We start from the raw sequence: 11,331 nt of genomic DNA, 5'->3' as shown, positions 1-11,331 counted from the left end.
GTTTGATCAACCTGTTCTAGAAACGTATCCAGAACACTATTAATACTGAAAGGTGTTTGATAAAATCTGTTTACCGTTTGACAACGTTACTAATGTTTCTGTGCCGTTTCTAATAAAAAACGTATTTTGGTGTTACTGTTACCAGAGTAACGTTACTGGCTTCCTAAAAGGTGTTTGATAAACCTGTTCCAGAAACGTATCCAAAACACTATTAAGACTGAAAGGTGTTTGATAAAACCTGTTTCTGCAATAGTTTTGTAATGTTTACTGTAAATTACAGAAATGCCATTAATGCTATAATCCATATAAAGTCAATGATGTTAAGACATTAAAAATTATTAAAAATCTAAATAAAATGTAGATTAAAAAAACAGAGACAGAGCTACACTAATAGGTTATCATAAATTACAAAAATACCATTAACACTATAAATTGCAAAAGTTTATGAATCGATTAGACATACAAAAGTTTTAAAGAATACAAATAAGATTAGTTGAATAAAAAGGGTCTTGGTGGATTTGAACCACCATCCCCTTGGAACATGCTTGAGACATCTTCATGTTCCAAGTGCTCTACCAATTTGAGCTAAAGACTCAACAAGTAAAGAAATTTGAAATTTACATGGGTGTTCTGTAAAACCATATCAAGGCTCACAAATGATGCTACAAATGAGGCTACAAATGCAGAGAATAGGGTAACAATTGCCCATTGTTCTTGCAATATCTCAATCCTAAAGGACTGTTGTACACATGCTTTACACCACCACCATGCCCATGCAAATGGAATAATTTGATTTCCTTAAATTTAAAATATTCATATGCCAAGAAGATAGTTGTGCTATACAAATGTAACCTAACCCATTGTCCCAATTGTCCATCATAAGCCTAATATTGTCAATCATCAAGTAATAAAACCATCCATAACATAACACCAAATACTATCCATCCAATCATTGGTCAACTGTGTTGTCCTCCGTACCATTCATATAAAATTCTAGTACTTGCAACCTGTCTCCCTCACTTGCACTCAAGAAAATATTGCCTAGATCCTTCCTCTCCAAAAAAAACCTTTTCTGCACGCAATCTTGAGTTGAAATCAACTCCTGGAAGTGCATCAATTGCATCACATACACTCCTTGCAAGTCTATCAAATGCAGCCACAATAGTACAACAGTATAAGCTCTCCTATGAAAGACTTCAAAAATCAAATTGAAAATCAATCAAATGCAGCCACAGTAGCACAATAGTATAAGCTCTCATATAAAATACTTGGAAATCCAATGAAAGTCTATCAAATGCAGCCATAGGAGCCTAGTAGCCAGTCATGGCAATATAGTAGCCATGAATACTCATATGAGAGACTAAAAAAATCAAATGAAAGTCTACAAGATGCAGCTATAGCAGCACAGTGGTCATGAATATTCATATGAAAGACTAAAAAGAAAAAAATCAGATGAAAATCTACAAGATGTAGCCATAGCATCACAGTAGCCATGTATAGTCATATGAGAGACTTGAAAAATCAAATGAAGGTCTACAGGAGGCAGCCATAGCAGCACAATGACTATGAGTATTCATATGAAAGACTACAAGAAAATCTAATGAAGATCAGTCAAATGTAGCCATAACAGCATAATGATCATAAACTCATTTGAAAGTCTTGAAAAATCAAATGAAGATCTATCAAGTATTCATATGGAAACTTAAAGAATCAAATGGAGACCTATCAAATGCAGTCCTCTCCTCCCAACCCCCCCACCCCCCCGGTCCAAAAAAAATATCTTGGGGCTGCCCAGAACTTTTAATGACTTACCAGGGTTCAAGTTGCCAAATCCATTTAGTTGGCTTATGACATGCTTGAGTTTTGAACGAATGTACAGAAACAAATAGAGAGAGATATTACCAAGGATACAAAGAATACGAGAAATATGTTATGGACAAAGAGGAAGGACCAGAGAATAAGTGACAAAAAACAAAAGTCATCATGGGCATGTGCACACATTGAGACACTAGAATAACATAGAAAACATGGTTGGGAAAGCTTACTGTGCTGAGCCAATTTTCTTTTCTTCCCTACCATGTCAAAAGAGTTGGATAAAACAAGTATGGCCGTAAGCAGACCGAATTACAGAGGTCTCTTCAATATCTACTTGATCATTAGGACAAAGAGCCAATGGTCAACCTTCAAGGCATTAAACAGGACACTGAAACTACATGATGAACTGATTTTTTTTCTGGGGAAGTTCACCAACTGAATTTAATCAAATCAGATTTTTAACTTCCTAATGGCCAACATGAGAACCACAGAAGATTAGCTTCTCATACAAGAAACAAATACAGAAATATTCAACTAATTGGTATGAAGTAGTTGATCAAGAAGTAACATGGTCAGTGCCAGAAAAGAAACTTACCAGAATATGCTGGATGATCAGGTAGATGCCTAATTGCTGTAACCTGAATACTCTCTGGTAGTAGACAGTTGCAAAAGGAACCTGAAACTTCAAAATTATCCAGATCAAAATAAAATAAAGTTCACATACTTTCAAAGAAAATAAGAAAAGGAAATCCACTGTAAATTGTGCCTTTAAGGTATATGCATTCACATTGGCTGGGAAGATGCCGGCCTCATGTCTCATGCATGGACCCCAACTGAACAGTTAATAGGAACTGTCCAGAAGCCACAACTTAAGGTCTATGGTCTTGTTTTGGGATCATGGACCATGGTTCCTGGTCCACTTAAGCATGATAGATGGATGAGCTTAGGAAGATAAAAGTAGGTAATTGGAGTAGTTTTAAGCAAACTAGTTTTTCTTCCAATAATCATCATTAAACAAGTCAAGACATTGGAGGATTATTCATATCCGGCTGATGAAAAACCACATCAGATAGTCCAGACCCTTTGAGCTTCTCAACAGCTTCAACACCCCTCTTCTCATCTCTGGCTGTCAAAACCACTGGTACACCATTGGAGGCTAACTGGCGACATATCTCCAATCCAATCCCCTTATTAGCTCCTGTAACAACTGCCAATCTGCAATACAACACTTGGTTAGGATAACTGGTGGTAACCTTAAATGGGTCTGGTTAGAAACCCATTAAAGGAGCTGAATCAGTTACCTCTTTGATGCAGAATTTGCCTTGGTGTCTGTCATGTTGGATGATGAGAAGTGATGGCCGGAGTTGAGCAAACCAATGTCTGGGCAAAATATTATTCTAGTTCTTTGTTGCTCAGATATGCTTAGAAGCCAAGAGAAGAAAAGAAAAAAGAAATCCTGAAATCTTCTTTAGATACAACTAATCCATTCGAGTGCCCTTACATTATTATTGAGAACTGAGAAGTCAATAAAAGGTTTGAGACTCTTCTTCCTTTCTAAAACTAATATGATAGTCTTTAAAGCGATCAGAGGAGGCATTCGAGTGCCCTTACGTTATGTTGTCGCAACAGGGAAAGATAGGGACAAAGCGAGGAACGCAGGGTTCAAGCCACAGAGAGATTGTTGAACACACAGTGCAGATGGTAGTGACTGTGTGTTGGTTGTCATTGTTGTCAACACAGTGCATGTGTGTTGTTGTGGTCAACACAATGCATCTTGGTGTCCCCAGATGGTAGTGACTGTGTGTTGGTTGTCATTGTTGTCAACACAGTGCATGTGTGTTGTTGTGGTCAACACAATGCATCTTGGTGTCCCCAGATGGTAGTGACTGTGTGTTGGTTGTCATTGTTGTCAACACAGTGCATGTGTGTTGTTGTGGTCAACATAATGCATCTTGGTGTAGCTACAACGCTCAGGCCAGTTCAGGCAACATTCTGGTTGAGTAGACATGCTTATGGGAGTGCAGGCAGTGACTGGATAGTATCCCTAGCAACCCCACTAGTTCTTACAGTGTTCACAGTGGCAGTGACATCATTACAGGGGTTCAGCAGTATATACAGAGGTCCCATAGTGTTTGGGAGTCATCCAGGGGCATTTCTGTCATTTTAGGCATGGACAGCATTCAGTGGCATTTATATAATTCTACAGAGTATAAATGGCCTAGACAGGTGACAGAGAGCATCCAGTAGTATGTTGTTGATTTTGTCAGTCACAGAGGTCTATGGAGTATTCACACAGCTCACAGGGGCATTTTGGTCATTTGATAGTGATGTGACATGTTGGCAATGATGCTGGAGCATCCGGGGATTATGTGGCAGCATGAGATTGTTCATTGCAGTGTTTGGAAGCCTTAAACAGCCTTGGGTGAAGGCTAGGTGCATTAAGAATGTTGATTTCATAGGTTTCGGCACTGGCAGTGTGTTCGTTGGTATTTTTGGAGGGTATAATGACAGAAACAGATGGAGCATTCTACATGAATATTTTAGTTTGTCGAGTCCTCTTTCTATCGGTTCAAATGGTTCGTTAATCCGATGTCAGAAGAGGGAGTTATGAATTTTCTCGTATGGGTGCGCAGAAAAGAAGCAAATCTGGAACTTCTTGGAATTCAAGTCATGCTCTCGGCCAGCAATACAGATTCAGTTTTGTCTCAGGGGTTTATTTTACAAATATATATAAGTTATATCTACAATGACATAAAAGAGTGAAACAAGAGGGGTTTTTTTGAAATTATCAAAAGTTGGAGAGATTTTCAAAAAGTGAATCATTAGTCTCCCACGTGAAGTTTGTGAATGGATGAGTTAAAAAGTTTTTTTAAAAGTCTTAGATTCCTTTTTGGAACTTTTGATTAGCTCTCCAAAAAGATTTCTCGTAAATCGTGCAAGTCTCTTTCCATCTTTTGAGAAATTCTTTAATCAATGCTAGATTGAAGATTCCTTTTATGAAAATTCCATTGGCCCATCTGAAAAGGGCTATTTAGTCCTTTACATGATCTTTTGATAAAAGAAAGAGAAGTAGTTTTCTTCTTTAGAGGGGTAGATCTATAGAACCGTGAGAAGAGAGGGGAAAAAAAACAGAAGGGGAGAAGAAACGAAAAAAAAAGGTTTTCCATTTTAGAAGAAAAAGGGCAACCAAAAGAAAATGGAATGAACTCATCTCTCTCACAAGCTTTGATTTTGAAGAATAGAAGGCTATTCCATATGCATTAAAGCTTATTCCAAGTGGGTTGTTGAAGATTGAACATAGTTATTGAAGATCTATTTATGGAGAAAGTGGGGTTTTGTTTGTGTTTTTGAGAAAATACAAGAATAGGAAGAAGAAAGAAGAAGGAGAAAGGAAAAGAAAGTGGTTTCCCACACTGCCAGGAACCACTCCAGAGCATAAGTGATTAAGCACACTTGAAGATTCCAGTTCTCCATCAAATTGGGAGAAGTTGAAGATTCCAGTGAGCTACCAGAGTTGCCAGACTCCATCTACCAGGAATCAGAGACACTGCATGGTTGTGAGAATTTCTATTTCTTGAATTTGTAATTTTTGTATTTCGGTATTCATTGTATATGCTAGCAATTGGGATGCATGTTGAGACTTATGCTAGATGTGCTTGACATTGTAGGGCATTCATATAAGCGCAAGTATTTTTATTGAGTTGTCCAGTTGCATCTGGACATAGTGTTGGTTACCAGTGGGTGCTGGGAAACCATTGGGGGTAACATCCTTGTCTCTATATTTAGGGATAGAAGCAGGTCAGATGTCCTGAGTCATAGGTATGACTAAAACATCATCTGCCGTGGGTGCGGCCTCTCAGTTTTATGCTGGGAAAATTAGTGATGAGTAGATGCTGAGGTCCAAGTGACCATTACTCCGTGCATGTAGGCAACTTGCCGAAGCACGTATTTCTCTGTGTTGTGGATGCTTGCTTGCTTTGGTTATAAGTGCTTTTCTGCAGGATGGTGTACACACCTGGTAGAGCCTTTGACTGTCAGGCTGGGGTGTGTATGTGATTATATGTGCTAGTAGTGTGTGTGGTTGAGTGCCATATTGTGTGATAGTACCAGCTCTTGGCAGCACTTGGTTTAGCAGCTCTTGGCAGCAGTATCAGTGACTGTGGTTGTACGAGATGGAGTCAGGATTGCTATTAGAGTGTGATTGTGTGCCTGTGTGTATTTTGAGAAGACTGTGTGGGTGGTTGTGGTGAGTGTTAAAGATCTCAACAGGTGAATAAAGAGTGAAACTATTGAGGGAAAAGTTTTTTAGAGTCCACTGATTCACCCCCCTCTCAGTGGCCATCACTGTTCAACAGAGATTACCGAAGGGATTAGAGAGGCTTTGAAGCGATCAGACGAGGATTTTGTGCCTACTCAAACCGCCAAGTCATAAAACAGAGAAAAAATTAGAGATTTGCAAAATTTAGGGTTATTGATTAGAGAAGAACGAAGGGGAAAATGCTCCAAATCTACAGAGTTAGAGCATTTCTCTCATCGTTGAACCCAATAAGGGCGACCAAAATCAACAGCAGGCAGGCTTTCGTTGAAGAATATCAAACCAGAGAGAGAGAGAGAGAGAGAAAGAGAGCGAGAGAGAGAGAGAGAGAGAGAGAGAGAGAGAGAGAGAGTTACAGAGAAGAGTGTGTTGCAAAGAATAGAGGGTTGTAGAGATTACAGAGTACCTGGACGATGGAGGGACAGCAACGGTTAGCTCCAGTTGGGAGAGCAGCGGTGAGCTCCGATTGGGACAGCAGCGGTGAGCTTAGCCAGGCACGATGAGAGTTGCAGGTTTTGTGTTTTTGAGCGTTTGGAACTTTTGAAGCAAGAGAGAGTTGAGCGAGAGATGAACGACTTCACGTATTGCAAGCGTTTTATCGGGTAACAGTTTTTGTTAAAAGCCATAAAACAGTAAAAACAACAAATAGTTGTTATGTCAAAAACGTTTTTTTAGGCATAAATTGTTATAAATTTTGATTTTGTTATCAAAAACACTTGAAACAAAACGGATTTATCAAACGGTTTTTTTGTTCCATTTGTGTGCTGGGAACATTATTGGCACAGAAACAAAACGTTGTCAAACGGTCCCTAAGTTTTGTTAATTTTTTAGGTAGAGCAACTGTAGCTTTGGTAGAGGACTGGGCTACTCTACAATTTTTTAATCTGGCTTATATGAAGGGCTCTACTCTGATGTATACTTCTGGATCCAATTAATGATCACTTCAAAGAACTTCCTTGGCCTATTTGAGGATTAATTACTGATCATAGATGATTGCACTGGTGAAGCATTTTGAAGTAGAGAAGGTCACACTTGGATACCAAGAGACCTTATGGCTGATTTATTTAGCTCATTTTGTTGTTCCATCAAGCTTCAAATGTTTGACTATCCCCACCAACTCTTGTGGCCCAAAAACTACTTTTAGTTGTAAAGAAAAAAAAAAAAAAAAAAAACCTCTTCAGCCGATAAGGGTGGAGGATCTCAGAGGTGAGGTTCCTGTGGAGTAGACGCCAGTATGGGCCATAAAGAGAAGAGCTTATGGCTCTTTGCAACTTGCTAGTGGCAGATTGATTAAGTATGTGGGCAATCGGCAAAGATGGCTCCATTTTGGATGAGGGCTTGATGAGCAATGGAAGGGCTGTCAATGAAAATGTTGGGTTGAGAGCCAATGGGGACAGTGATGATATAACATCCCACTCGCCGGTTTCAATCAACAAGGTTGGAAGAACAGGAACAGAGTCTCCTCCTTAGAGTTTCAGATCCAGAGCTTGAGTTTGCCGGAATCTAAATCTAGCTGGTGAGACATTGCCACCAGTAATCTTGAGGCGTGACCGGCCTGAAATTGATAGAAATCTACAAGCCCCAAACTGAACATGCTTCAAGCCCCACCTCTCATACCAACAACTGATCTTCCCCTTTTTCAAACCGTAAACGATTTGGGGAAGATGAGTTGCAAGTTTTTTTTTGGTTCAAGGGGCATTTTTGTAACTGTACCTCTTGATTTTAACACTGTTAGTCATGACCTGATGGAATGGGTGTATTTGTTAACGTTTGTAAACCTCAGGGGGGTACGCAGAATTATCCAAAACTGGGGGAGTAAAATTATACTTTCGTTAGTCCTCAGGGGTGGTATGTGTAAATTACCCAAAAAAAATTCCCTTGAAATTAATTTTTTTATTTTTTATTTGTAGTGAAGCTTGCAACTTTTGCTTTGTATTAGTGAATCATTTGATGATTAATTATTTTCATATGAACTTTTGTTTTGTTTTGTTGTAATGTTGTTAGTAGTGAGCCTAGGAAACCACTAGGTTTCAGTGTGAGCCCAAACACTTGGGTTTGTGTTGATTTTGAAAACACATTGTGATCTGTTATTTGAGTTGATCACTTTAGTGGAAAGTCCTATAGGCTGCCTCTTGGTAGTAGATGTAAGCCCGTCTCCAAACTACTTTAAATCCTTATGTATCTCATTGTTTCTCAATCTCCTTTTCAACTCTCTTTTACACACTCTACAACCTCTCTTATGGTTCGTCAAATGTCTTTGAGAAGAATATATACATCCTAAATGTCAATTTTACTCTCTCATCCAATTCACTCCCCTTTTGGATTTGCCTGAGCCAACAACCCCTTGCTCTACAAAACTTTCCCTGCCCCCACCTCCACCCTTCAATCCTTTTGTCTCTCTTATTATGAAATTATAGTATTGGATCTTATATTATATTGCTACCTTATTGTCTGGAGGGAAAAAAAGTCTGGTTACAATTAGACACAAAGGATTTTTTATTGATGCAAAGAATTTAATACTTTATTTTTTTACCCTCTTAGTCTAACACACTTCTTCTTTTAGTGAGGGTAAAATCTAATCTTTTCATGTGCACTTGAAATGAGACAATGCTTGAGAATGGTAAGTATATTTTCAAATTATTCTAAAAAACCATTTTTACCCCTGATTTCAAGAACCTTTTATGAATAAGACAAGGGGCATTCAAAAGAAGGTTACATGTAGATGATGTGGATAAAACCTTATGGTGTGCCGTAGTATGGGATACGGGAGCACTGTACACCTCGTACTATGCCATTTAGAATTGTATGAGGCTAGGGATTATCATCACCCGTACTACGAATCCTTACCAACAGGGGTTAAGGTGTAGGATACCACAATTGTGTGAGGTCAATGCCTCGAAAAGGCATTGGTCGGTCAGTAGATTCATTGGGTCATTAGGACATGTGGTGTCAGTTGTCCCATCAGTCAACAGGGTTGGAGATAGCACAGTGGTAACATTGAAGTTTGGTCTGGTTGACCTTGGGAGCGGATGCTGGAGTCGACTGGTCTTCCCGACAACTCAATGGATGTATCGCGAGAAGGGGTTAGAAGCTCGCACCAAAGATACATGTATTGGGAATTGTAGTAGTACCTTCTTACTTGGACTTGGTTTTGTTGTTAGGTGGATTAAGAATAAAACTGGACCTCATGCATATAGGATCATGTTTTGTGTTGCATTTGCATGCATGGTTTATTCTTCATTCACAAGGCTCGGTGGAACTCACTATCATGAAATCTTTCTTTTTAGATGATCTTGTAGGTAGATGTGATGGTAGTGTGGAGGTATTTCGAGGCGGAGGTTGATGATCATTGTGAGCATGTTGGTGTGGACCTAGAGGGGTGTGACCCTTATCACGCAAGTGATTAAGGTGTTCCTGGAGAACATGGACTGATGACGTGGACTTATCTTTTATTTTTCTTTAGTTGAAACACTATTCTTTTTGTGGATGTAATTCTACTGTAAATATTTTTGAATAGTTGTATATGGTTTGATAGATGTGAACATAGGGATATCAGGCTATCGGGGGGTATCAATGTAAATAATATACATAAAACTTGTAAGTACTTTACTTTTCGTGCATTCTGATCAATGAAAAATTTATCTCGATATTGTGTTATGCTTGTGACGTATGTTTACTGTATCTGGATCCTGGAAGTGGTTGGATACCTTGGGTATCCGGATCACTAAAACTTGTAAGTACTTTACTTTCCGTGCATTCTGATCATTGAAACACTTGTTATCTCGATATTGTATTATGCTTGTGACATGTATTTACTGCATCTGGATCCTGGAAGTGGTTGGATACCTTAGGTATCCGGGCACAACCATCTTGCAGGTAGATGTGATGGTAGTATGGAGGTATTTCGAGGCGGAGGTTGATGATCATTGTGAGCATGTTGGTGTGGACCTAGAGGGGTGTGACCCTTATCATGCGAGTAATTAGGGTGTTCCTGGAGAACATGGACTGAAGACGTGGACTTATCTATTATTTTTCTTTAGTTGAAACACTATTCTTTTGGTGGATGTAATTCTACTGTAAATATTCCTGAATAGTTGTACATGGTCTGATAGATGTGAACATAGGGATATCAGGCTATCTGGGGGTATCAATGTAAATAATATACATAAAACTTGTAAGTACTTTACTTTTTGTGCACTCTGATCAATGAAACACTTGTTATCCCGATATTGTGTTATGCTTGTGACGTGTATTTACTGCATCTAGATCCTGGAAGTGGTTGGATACCTTGGGTATCGGGGTCACTAACCGAATCCTCCTAAGGGGTGGGTTGCAGGTGTGACAATTGTACTCTTCCTATCTCTCTCTCTCTCAGAAATATTACAAGAGCACTCTGTATTTTGTTCTAGATAGAACTCTGAACTGTTGTTCTATGTTCTAAGGATCTCTCCCACAAACTATTTATAGAAGAAGGGAGTGGGCTTGTAAACCACGTGCAACTCCTTTTTCTTTGTCGATGTGGAAGGTGCAACTACTACCTTCAGCTTGTCAAATAAGCACGCATCGTTAACTGTTGGTGTCTCTTCCTTGATTGAAGAAAATCAAGTCGGTGTTGTTCTATGGTTTGAATAAAATGTGAGAGAGAAAGACTTTTACTTATGCAACATTAATGAGGTAGAGACAATTTGTCTCGTCTCCATAAGTCAATAATGAACCACTCTCATGTCCTTGAAGAAACGCATGAGAGTTTGTGTTCTTGCAAATTATGCAACAACCATCTCTTCTTTTTCATTCAATAAAGGTGGGGAGCTGCCTCATTTGACTTATTCAAGTCATATAACGACACAGAGAATTCTTTGTAAACACAAAAAGGCATGAGTTAGAGAGCTTCTAATAATTTTCTCCTTTCTTGTGAAGACTGCTTTCATCTCACAATGGAAGTAGGTACCTTGTCGACTCATGTATATCCTTTTGACGTGGTTGTACGATTATTTCTTCTTTTTGTTTCAGTATGTTCAGATTTTCATTTCTATACAAAGCACACGTGCACACATACCCACAAACACAAGAGAGAGAGAGAGAGAGAGAGAGAGAGAGAGAGAGGGAGGGGAGGGAGGTGAGAATGTTTATAAAGTCACAAATAAAAATACACAAAGCACACGTGCACATATAGACACAAACACAAGAGAGAGAGAGAGAGA

This window comes from Telopea speciosissima, chromosome 7 (genome assembly GCF_018873765.1).
Source record: "Telopea speciosissima isolate NSW1024214 ecotype Mountain lineage chromosome 7, Tspe_v1, whole genome shotgun sequence".
NCBI lineage: Eukaryota > Viridiplantae > Streptophyta > Magnoliopsida > Proteales > Proteaceae > Telopea > Telopea speciosissima.
This window is presented reverse-complemented; position numbering follows the sequence as displayed.